This window comes from Onychomys torridus, chromosome 14 (genome assembly GCF_903995425.1).
Source record: "Onychomys torridus chromosome 14, mOncTor1.1, whole genome shotgun sequence".
NCBI classification, from domain to species: Eukaryota; Metazoa; Chordata; class Mammalia; order Rodentia; family Cricetidae; genus Onychomys; species Onychomys torridus.
The window spans coordinates 62,548,099-62,559,077 of NC_050456.1; the positions used below are offsets into that span (position 1 = coordinate 62,548,099).

The window sequence follows — 10,979 nt, forward strand, 5'->3', positions numbered from 1 at the left end:
CAACAATGATGAGGTCATATTACATCACATTCCTGGAGGTTCTAAAGTGTGCCTTTAATTGCTAGCTGGTGCAGAAAGGAGTTGGAGCGGATGTACACTGAAGATAGATGAGTAAGAAACCAACCAATTAGAGTGCTTGTTTATGTAAAACTTCAATGAACACTTATTAAAGAGCTACTCCAGGCTACAAGTTAAGTTAGATATTGCAGATAAATGATAACTGTGGCATGGAATCTGGCCTGAATTTACTCACAGTGTTGTTAGTGATATAGAGATATATTTGTCATGTACTGCATCATTTGTTCTCGTGTGCATAGAAGGAAAATAAGAAGTTGACATTGGAAAAGATCAGTAAAGAGCATAGCTGCATTTCAAACTGATTTTTAAAGGATAATTGCAATTTGTTAATTTTAGACAAGTTGTAAGAAATTTTCTTTCCTTTTATTCAGGAACCATAAAATGGTATCAAGTTAATAAAATTCAAAGAGCATGACAAAATAATCCTCTATTAAGGAGCATTATTTTTCCTCCCATGCCTGGACTTCTTTTAGGTAAGTAAAAATAAAAAGACCAAAGCAGGACATAGCACACGCCACAACAAGGTAAGAGCTTGCTTTTTCTGTGAGTATCTCAAGCTCTGAAGCTCGGTGTGTGGGTGTCTTCTCTGCTAGTGTAGTAGGGATGATTTAAGATCCTCACACCTACAACTTGCTGCCAAATAAAACATAAACCTCAGCTCCTGTGATTTTCCAAAGAGCTGCCTGTTAATAAAATGTTGAGTTGTTTTCAAGAACTGTTAAGCCACATCAAAATGAGTTATTTTAATTTGAGAATATTAAATTCATGGTAATCTGATTTTGGACATGCCAGAAAATGATTGCATTTGTTAAGGTAAATAAAACCTATGTTTCACAAAAGAAATTCATGCAAATCCTAAGTACCATAAATCCCTGCCTTAAGCATTGGTCACATGTCCCCATAAGAATCTCAGTGACAGATAGGCCTAGTCATAGTTGACAATCCTAGGAGTTCCTTATTATCAAATAGGGCTTCTCTTTTATTCCTGACCTCAAAGAGGGTCATGGATTATGGTATAGTACTGGAATAATAGCCTAAAACGTCAAAAATAACATGTCTTCAAAGCCAGTGACAATCCCATGGGCTCCAAAGCAGAAATTTTGTAATGTGTTATTCATAGGGACAGCAGAAAATGTGAGGATGCCTGATGGTAGGGAAGAAACTGCTGTGAAATCTAGCTTCTCTGAAACTTGAAAATGTTTGTGAGTTAACCTTAGGGCCTGGGCACCTCCTTTATCATCACTCAAAGCTTTCAATTCTATGGAACCACTCCTTGAGATCTCTAGACCCCAGACTCATGCAACCACACTTATGGATCTTTACTTATATACTTCATGGTTCCTATATGAAGAAACATAGATGTAAATGCTCACACTAAGTATACCTTTGTTCTTTGCCTTTCTTTCCTTTCTCTCCCTCTACTGTGCTTCCTCATTTCTCCCTGGTTATATTCACTCCCCCTATTTCTCATTATCCCTATATAGTATCTATTTTCTATTGTCTCATTCTCTAAGCCCCCCCCTAATGTGACACATCTACTTTCCTTGCATCTCTCTCTCTCTCTCTCTCTCTCTCTCTCTCTCTCTCTCTCTTTTGGCATGCTAGCTTTATATCTTTTTTTTTTTTTAAATCTAAAATTACCTCAATACTTCACCCAGTAGCTGGAGGTTTTCTCAGGTCCCTTCTGGCCCCATGGTCTGCTTACTGAGAGTTGTGCCTGGCCCCATGGTCCCTCAGCCATTTATAATGTAATCACTCAGAGGCTTAATATTATTTACAAACTTATGGCCATGGCCTATAGCTCAAGCTTCCTGCTACCTATCTCTTATAACTAAACTGACCCATTTCTATTAATCTATATGTCACCACATGTTCCATGGCTTTACCTGTATGCCATTACGTGCTGCTCCCTGGATGGTGGGATGGCATCTCCTGTCCTCTCTTTTCTCTCCTTTCTCTTCCTGTCTCTCTGCTTGGATTTCTCCCTGCCTCTAAGCTGCCTTGCCATAGGCCAATGCAGCTTTATTTATCAACCAATTAGAGCAACATTTATTTACAGCATACAGAAAGATATCCCACAGCATCACCCTGAAAAATACAAGTGAATTTTTGTCTTTTAAAAGTCTTATTCACCTTTTGAATTCCCTTCAAACACATCCTTGTTTTAAAGAAATATTTATGTGTGTATCTATATGTGAGCAGGAACACATGCCAATGTGTACATGTGAGGTCAGAAGAGAACTTATGAGAGTTGGTTATTTTCCTCCATGTGGGTTCCAGGAATTTAATTCAATTGGTTAATCTAGAAGCGGGTATCTTTACCTACTGGGCCATTTGACTGCCCCAAGTTATTCTTAATGTATTGAATTCAAAGTGTGCCCCATTGGAAAGAACATACATACATATTAAAATAAGTCTTCTATTATATATAAAAAGAAGCAATCATTTGAGATATCAATCTTAAAGATATAATAGTTGGCTTCACTTACTTGGGTTTAAAATAGTTTCTGAATCATTAGAAATAAATCAATATCAGGCCTTATATAAAATTTTATGGATGCACTCAGAAAATATTTATGTTACATTTGATTATTCTCTTACAGTAGCAAAAACAAAAACAAAAACAAAAACAAAAAAACACCAAATTTCTGTTACAACTATATTTCTTAGATTCTTTATTAGATAACTATATTGTATATATTATGAAATAGTAAATTAATGAATAAATAACATTTGAATTTATATAATAAATAATATATTTAGTAGAATATAATTAAATGATGTTTTCTTATGAGCAACAATTAAACTTAATAATTGAATATTATTTCATGGTATAATAAACTGTGCTGAAAGTTAAATGAATTTGATATAATGTCACAAATTAATATGTGTATGTCTTCAGAATGCTATTTATTCTGATGACTGGATTTTATTATGCAAATGGTTGTTGCTATAGACATTGTTGATAGAACCTGTTTATTTGGAGGGAAGTATTTATATTTTACATTTAATTATTCTACAAATTTGCATTATATACCAAAGAAGTGAGTAAAACAAAGCCCTTTTCACTAAGAGAGTTGAATGTACATTACAGCAGACCAAAAAAAAATTGTACTATCAAGAAGCTAGAAGCAGAATACGGTATTGACAGAATGTTGTAAGTGGTGCTTTTATACAGCAGATGGCTAGGAATGCACTTCCAGGTATGACTGAGTGAAAAGTCAAGTGCAGTGAAGCAGAAGACCCACAAAAGGAACAGAAAGAGCTAATGCCATAGGGAAAAACTCAGGTCGGGTGACTGAGATTTTCCAAGAGAAGCAGCAAGTCCAGAGCAGTGTCTGCGACAAGGAAATTCAGAACCGAGTCCAGAACACAATGTGGACGCAACAGGCAGGACCTGAATGGATGGCACAGAGTACAGAGGAAAGCGGCTAGTGACCAGCGCATTTAAAGTAGTGCTGTGACAACATCTGGCCTCCACGTTAAAGAGGTGAACATGTGCATCTTTGGCAACTAGATTGTAAAACTATCCAAGGGAGCTATGAAGATAGCTCTTTCCTCATTTTTGTCTTGACATAAGGGTTAAATGTAAAGTTTATTCTTACATCATTTCAAAATGAAGATTGTAGCCACCTTTGGACTAAGCAGTCAGTTTATATTTCTGTTGCCAAAAAGATTGCAAAACTTCTAGAGTTTTATGTAAATATAATATGATTCTTAAATCTCACAAAAATATCAAATAGCTTTTGGTACAACACATGATAATCATTTTTTGTTACACATTGTTTAGAAAATAACTATCTGGACTCGTGTCACATATATTAAATTAATGGTCTCATTTTAATTATTTTTGGAATAATTTTTTAGTGAATAAGCTTATTGGCCTATTTATTATAGGTAGTAATATATGCAACAAAATACAATATCTTAAAAGATTATAACTTATATAAGTTGTTAAATAATGTTTAAATAACAAAAAGATAATATTTTCTTGGAAAATTCAAATTTAACTTCTATTAACAAAATAGTAAATCCTAAGTTACAGTAATATGTATTTATATAAATAAAATTACATCCAAACATATATGGCTTGAGGTTGTTAAGTGTTTAATAACTCTGCATGTCAAAGTCCCTTTTGGATTTTAATGAAACATTTGACACAGTTACTAAGTCATATGAACAAATACTTCAAAAATTTCTTGGTGACATGGGTAATTTTAGAGGGGGGAGTACTGGTGGCTAAGATTACATATTTTCTGTTTCCTCTGTTCATATTGGGTCTGTAACATGAGACTCCTGGGCACCCAGAAAATCATTGCCTCAAGCCTCATTTTCTGGGCTTTCTTTGTATCCAGTGCCTACTTTTCAGATGCCTGTCCTTGCGTCAGCTGACACTAGTCTTCTTGCTGACTGTATGCACCCTTGTGCTCAGTGAATAAGGGCTTGATTGTGCACTGATTAAAATGGTTTGTTTTACTGTTAAAGCAAATTACACAGAAATGGCATTTCCTACCAAACAAAGAAAAATAATACCGTAATACCACAAACTTGACACTTCCCTAATACTTTAATCTGACACTCTCAGCACACTTAAATAACAGCGATTAATTAACCCTTACATGATTCCTGTCAGGGCGTCCTGATTACACTCATTTCACAAATTAAATGCTAAAAGGTAGTGGAACAACAAGACAAAGGTTACACAGTGTTTCTGACAGAACAGGGACCCAAGAGCCCTGGCCCTGTCTGGGACTCCCAGGTATTTAGCAAACAAGTACTGATCGATCCTGAGAGCACATTGCTATGTCTTTTGCCACGAAATTCCCATTTCATACAACATTTCTGAGTAGCCAATCAGAGACAAGCTTCATTATATCTAGTCAAAATTTTCATCTTCTTGTGTCACCAAAGCCAGGATAACTTGGAAGTCTATAAGAGCATCTTTTCTAGAATACAGATACTAAGAAGAAGAAGGAGGGAAAGAGGATGAGAAATAGGAGAAAGACTCAGTGTACAAGAAGAGCAGGAGGAGGAGGAGAAGGAAGTCAAGGAGGAGAAGCCTTGCTAGATTTATTTTAACTAGTAAAATGTGACCAAGGTAGAAGTGTGGCCTTGATGGAATAATGCTCATGCTTACAGGGTCAGTAGGGATGACTGCAATGTAAACTAACCAATGAGATTTGGAAAGTCAGTTTCTTGCACCATGGTTATGAAATCCCCAGTTTTTATTTCTCATGCTATCTCACAGAATGTAAATGAAAGAAGCTTCTGTTGAGAAGTTGTTTTTGTTTTTGTTTTTCTCAAAATGTCTTTAGTTAAAATTGGAGTTACATGTGGGACCCACCACCAAGACTCTCCACTTGTCAATGCTGCCAATGGCGAACAGCTGACTCACACTTATACAACTCTCATAAACACATCACAGAAGTGGTCTCAGTGTCTGTGTTCCCTCTTCTTGGCCATGTCTGCATCTGTATATATTTCTATGTGTTTCCCTTGGCCTGAGTATGACTTTTAATCTTCCACCACTCCATGATATCTAACCCTGTGGCAGGTTCTGCTATTCCAATCTCACCATCCCCTATTTAGTATCACCAAAGTCTCCAGCCCAGCCATCTCACATTCCACCATTCCCTCACATCTTGTCTCTTGTCCATCCCTCTAACTATAAATATTTTATCTTTATTATTATTATTTAAATAGACATAACATTTTATCCATTTATTATGTACACCATCATGTCTTATTATACACAGGGGGATAACTAAATCTAGATAACTACTATATGCATTATTCATACAGTTAATAATTATATGGTGAAAATATAATATCCAATCCATCAGCCTTTTAAAGATTTAATCCTTTTAGGTGACAGATATTTTATCTTCTTTGACCACCTCAAAATGAACATCTGGCCCCTCCCCAAATGACTCCAACCCTTGGCACCAAAAATTCTATTCTCTACTCTATACAAATATACAAACAGGGTTTTTGTTTTTCATTTGTTTTTGTTTTTGTTTTTTAGTCCACATATAAGTGAGATCATTGTCCCCTGTGTTTGGCTTAATTCACTTAACATAATGCCTTCCAGGTGCATTCATATTGCTGAAGAGCAGCACTATGACCTCCTTTTGATGCCAGAATAATGCAATATTGTCACATATCCCTTATTAATCATTTTATGAAAATCCTTAAGAGCATGTACAATGCAATTTAAGGCAGAATGAGATGCATCTCATGAGTGGGAGTGTGCTGGATCAGGAAGCTAGAATAAATCACCACAGCTGATTGACTCCACACTGACTATACCAGTATCCCCTACTTAAATGAACTCTTACTCTGCCAAGTTATAAATGCTTCCTACATAATGATAATAACCTTGGTCCTTTGGTCCTTTAGTGTGAATTACTAAAACTTTTTTCCTGTTCTATAATTCTGTCTTGTATTATGCTTTATCGTTGTATCATTTTTTTTTTTTTGAGCTGAGGATTGAACCCAGGGCCTTGCACTTGCTAGGCAAGCACTCTACCACTGAGCTAAATCCCTAACTTCCATTGTATTCTTTGAGTACCATTACTTCAGCACCTTTAACATTGTAGTATGCAGTTAAGAATGAATTGAAGGCACTTTCTCAAGGAAGCACTTACTAACAATATGGTTAGGGTCTTCCTTTTTCCTCATCTCAATTTTTTTCTTGACATTTCATTCCATCTAACATACTATGTTAGTTATTTTTTTAGCACTACATCTGAGGTCATAAATTAATGGTTTGTCTAGTGTGTGTATGTGTGTGTGTGTGTGTGTTGCATTATGTAAGTATGTCATTATGCAATATTATGTGCATGTGTAGAAAGGGCAGAATAGGAAGCCAGATTTTCACTATGATTCTTTGTCTTATTGCTTGAGCCATGGTATCTTAGTGAAATGGAACTTCAAGTTGGGTGGCTAGGCAATAGGTCTTGGCAATTTCCTGTCTCTCTCTTACAATGTTGGGGGTATATAGTCATGCACAGGCATTCCCAACTGTTACACAAGAAATTACTCATTGAACTTCTTACAAGTTACCAAAATGGATTTTTTTTTAAAACATCAAATTAGTAGATGAAGTTTCTGCATTTCTGAGATCCCAGAAGTAATACTAATAGTGTTGCCCAAAGACTCAAGATACATTTATAAATTGGAAAAAGTTGATTATGAAAAATAGAAATTGCGATAACATTGTAGCTAAGGTTCTTACCAGGAACATTTATTATACAACTGTGTTCCACTTGAACAGAAACACACACCCCAGTGACTTAATGGTTGAACTTACGTGCATTTGATCATACTTTAAGTGATTTTCTTTTTTAATTAAGAAATTTTTTCATTCATTTTACATACCAAAGATCCCCCTCTTCCCTCGTTCTGCCCCTCCATATTCCCCACTCCCAACCCACTCCCCATTCCCTCCTACAAGAAGGTAAGGACTCCCATAGGAGTTACATTTAGTAGAGACAGGTCCAAGCCCCCCCCCTCCCCTCTGCTTCAAGGCTCTGCATTATAGAAATGGGCTACAAAAAGCCAGCTCATGCACCAGGGATGGATTCTGATCCTACTGCCAGGGGGGCCCTTAAGCAGATCAAGCTACACAACTGTCTCGATATGCAGAGGGCCTAGTCAAGTCCCATGCAGGTTCTACAGCTGTTGGTCTAAAGTTCATGAGTTCTCACTAGTTTGGTTTGGTTGTCTCTGCAGGTTTCCCCATCATGATCTTGATGGCCCTTGCTCACAGAATGCCTCTTTCCTCTCGTCAACTGGACTCCTAGAGCTGGGCCTGGTGTTTGGCTGTGGATCTCTGCATCTGCTTCCAACACAAGGCTCTATGATGACAGTTATGGTATTCACTGATCTGATCACTGGGTGTCAATTCAGTCACCCTCTCCACTATTGCTAGTATTCTAAGCTGGTATCATCCTTGTGGATTCCTGGGAACTTCCCTAGCACCGGGATTCTCCCAATCCCTGTGCAATGTTGCTTTCATTAAAATATAGAACCGGGGTTGGGGGCACTGGAGAAATGGCTCAGAGGTTAAGAACACTGACTGCTCTTCCAGAAGTCCTGAGTTCAATTCCCAGCACCCACATGCTGGCTCAAACCATCTCTAATGAGACACACAACTCTATCATCCAGAAAGAATATATTGGTTCACACAGGTATGTGCTGTAATACATATGTGTGCCTGTATAATAATGTCATGTGGAGATAGAGAGATTAATCAGGGGTTAAGAGTACTTGCTGCTCTTGCAGAGGACCTGAGTTTAGTCCTAAGCACCCACATAGTGTCTCATAAATACCTGTAACTGAAGTTACAGGGTAGAAGATGACCTTTTCTGGCCTCTACTTGCAACAAGAACACATATGGTGCACATAATCACTTGCAGGAAAAAAAGTCATAGAATAGCATCAATATGTACATTTTTTCTAAAAATAGAGTAGTGCTCAGGAGTCCAGTCAAAGAGAGGGAAGAGGGATTCTATGATCAAGGAGCATCAAGATTATGATGAGGAAATCTACAGAGAAAATCAAATCAAGCTAGTGGGAACTCATGAACTTTAGACCAACAGCTGTAGAGCCCCCACAGGGGATAGGACTAGACCCGCATAAATGAGATAATTGTGAAACTTAATCTGTTTAAGGGGCCCCCTGGAAGTAGGATCAGGATTTGCCCCTGGTGCAGGAGCTGGCTTTTTGCAGCTCATTACCTATGGTGGGACACCTTGCACAGCATTAATGTAATGGGAGGGTCTTGGAGCTGTCTCAACTGAATGTGCCAGGCCCTGCTGACTCCCCATGAGGCCTTACCTTTCAGGAGGGAAGGCTAGGGGTGGGGACATGGAAGGAGGGAAGAGAGGGGGACCTGTGATTGGTATGTAAAAATGAATGAAAAAAAATTTATAATAAAAAGTAGAGTAATGCTTAGTATTCTAATATATTGCTATCATTTAAAATGCCATATGGCAAACACAACTTACTGTCAGTATGCACAAATCTATTGGATTATTTTTCCATAGCAAATGACATTTTAATTACCCAATAAATATACATTCATCACTCAAAAATGGAAACAACAGGCACAAAGGGTAAACTAGTCATAATGTCATCACTGAAATATCTAGGCACATGTAGTATATGTATTAACAGGGTTCTCAAAACATAATTTTTAATTCTAAAAATATATTGTGAATGTATTTCATACATTTTTGTTTTATTTCTGAAACATTCCTTTTAAATTTTTGTCGTGAATTTTTATTATTTCTGTGTGTGTGTGTGTGTGTGTGTGTGTGTGTGTGTGTGTGTGTGTTTTCCTAGTGTGTATGTGTTCCACAGTGGTCCCCTGTAGTCAGTGGACTACTTATAAGAGTCATTTCTCTCATTTGACCATGTGGATCCTTTGCAACCTACTCAGGCCATCAGATTTGATAATAAGTGCCTGCTGATCCCTCTTGGTGGCCTGGGAAATCTCTCCTCACAACATAATGTCTATCACAAGAAGACAATATTCTCACTTACACCTTCAGCTTGCATTTTTATTTTCACTGGTGTTTTTTGACATGGGCCCCACTCTAGCCATGATTATCTTTAACTCATTGTGTAGCACATAGTACCTTTCAAAATGTTCAGTTTTACCACATCAGAATCATGACTTTCAATTTTCAGAGAAACATTCCTACAATCTAGACAAATTTAAAACAAATTTGTAATGTAAAATTGTCATTTTGTTATAATATAAAATTGTTCTTTGTTTTAGATTTTGTGTTCATTCATTGATTTTTAAATTTCCTGTGGTCTTTCACAAACCTAAACAACAACAACAACACAAATCTAACTGTGAGCATACACGGAGGCCTACCCAAGTCCTGCTGAGGGTATATCCCATCCCATTCTTTATACAGATTCTCCACAAATAAGACAAATGGCTGACACTCTTAATGTTTTCCCTACAAAAATACATTCTTCTAGCTCAATACTACCTTCCAAGTTGCCACGAGCTTCTCTCAAGGACAACTGTGAAGTACACACTACAAAGGACACTGAGTGGAACAGCAAGATGGCTCAGTGGGTAAAGGCATGTGCTCATAGGCCTGAGAACTTAAATTGGGTACCTAGGAACCAGATGTTGAAGTGAGATAGTCAACTCCTACAAGTATTCCTAGGGCCTCTACAAGTACATGGCACATGCACACACATGCATATAGATAGTGAAGAAATAAATGTATTTCTAATAGAAGGGAGGAGGATTCTAACAATCACAAATTCTTTTCCTTAAAGGAATGACAGTGTTAACAATGAGACATGAGAAATACACATTGGATGTTACATAAATCAGACTCATTGCCATGAGTCTTCAGGGAATATGATGGCAGAATTTTTTTCTAACAGACTATTGGTCATTTACTTAACTTTTTAAAGCTGTAAAGAAACAGGTTTCAGCGCTCACATATACTAAAATTGGAAAGACACAGGGAAGATTAGCATGGCACCTGACCAAGGATAACACACAAATTCATGAAGAAACAGATTTGAGAATCTTAGATTTTGAGAATTAAGTCATATGGACATATCAGTTTTACACCTAAAATCCTTTTTGTTCTTTGTTTGAAATATCATTCTATCTGGAGAACACTCAAATTTGATAGACAGATTTAAAAAATAAATAAAAAGAAAAGGAACAGGGGTTCCCAAGCATGCAGCTCCCTTTTGTATTCTCATTATTGTGTTTGTGGAGTTGGACTTGAACACCAAAAACTATGCTACACTAAACACAGGAAACATTCCATATACAAAGTTCCCGAGGCAACAATTTGCTAAAATTTATACATAACAATTAGTGGTCTCATTAATTGTATTAAGTTATCAATCAT

At 36.9% G+C, this 10,979-nt stretch overlaps 1 pseudogene; it reads left to right on the top strand.

Moving 5' to 3' along the window:
- The first annotated feature begins 10,541 nt into the window (after positions 1-10,541).
- LOC118595877 lies at positions 10,542-10,641 on the top strand (annotated as a pseudogene).
- Positions 10,642-10,979: the final 338 nt, after the last annotated feature.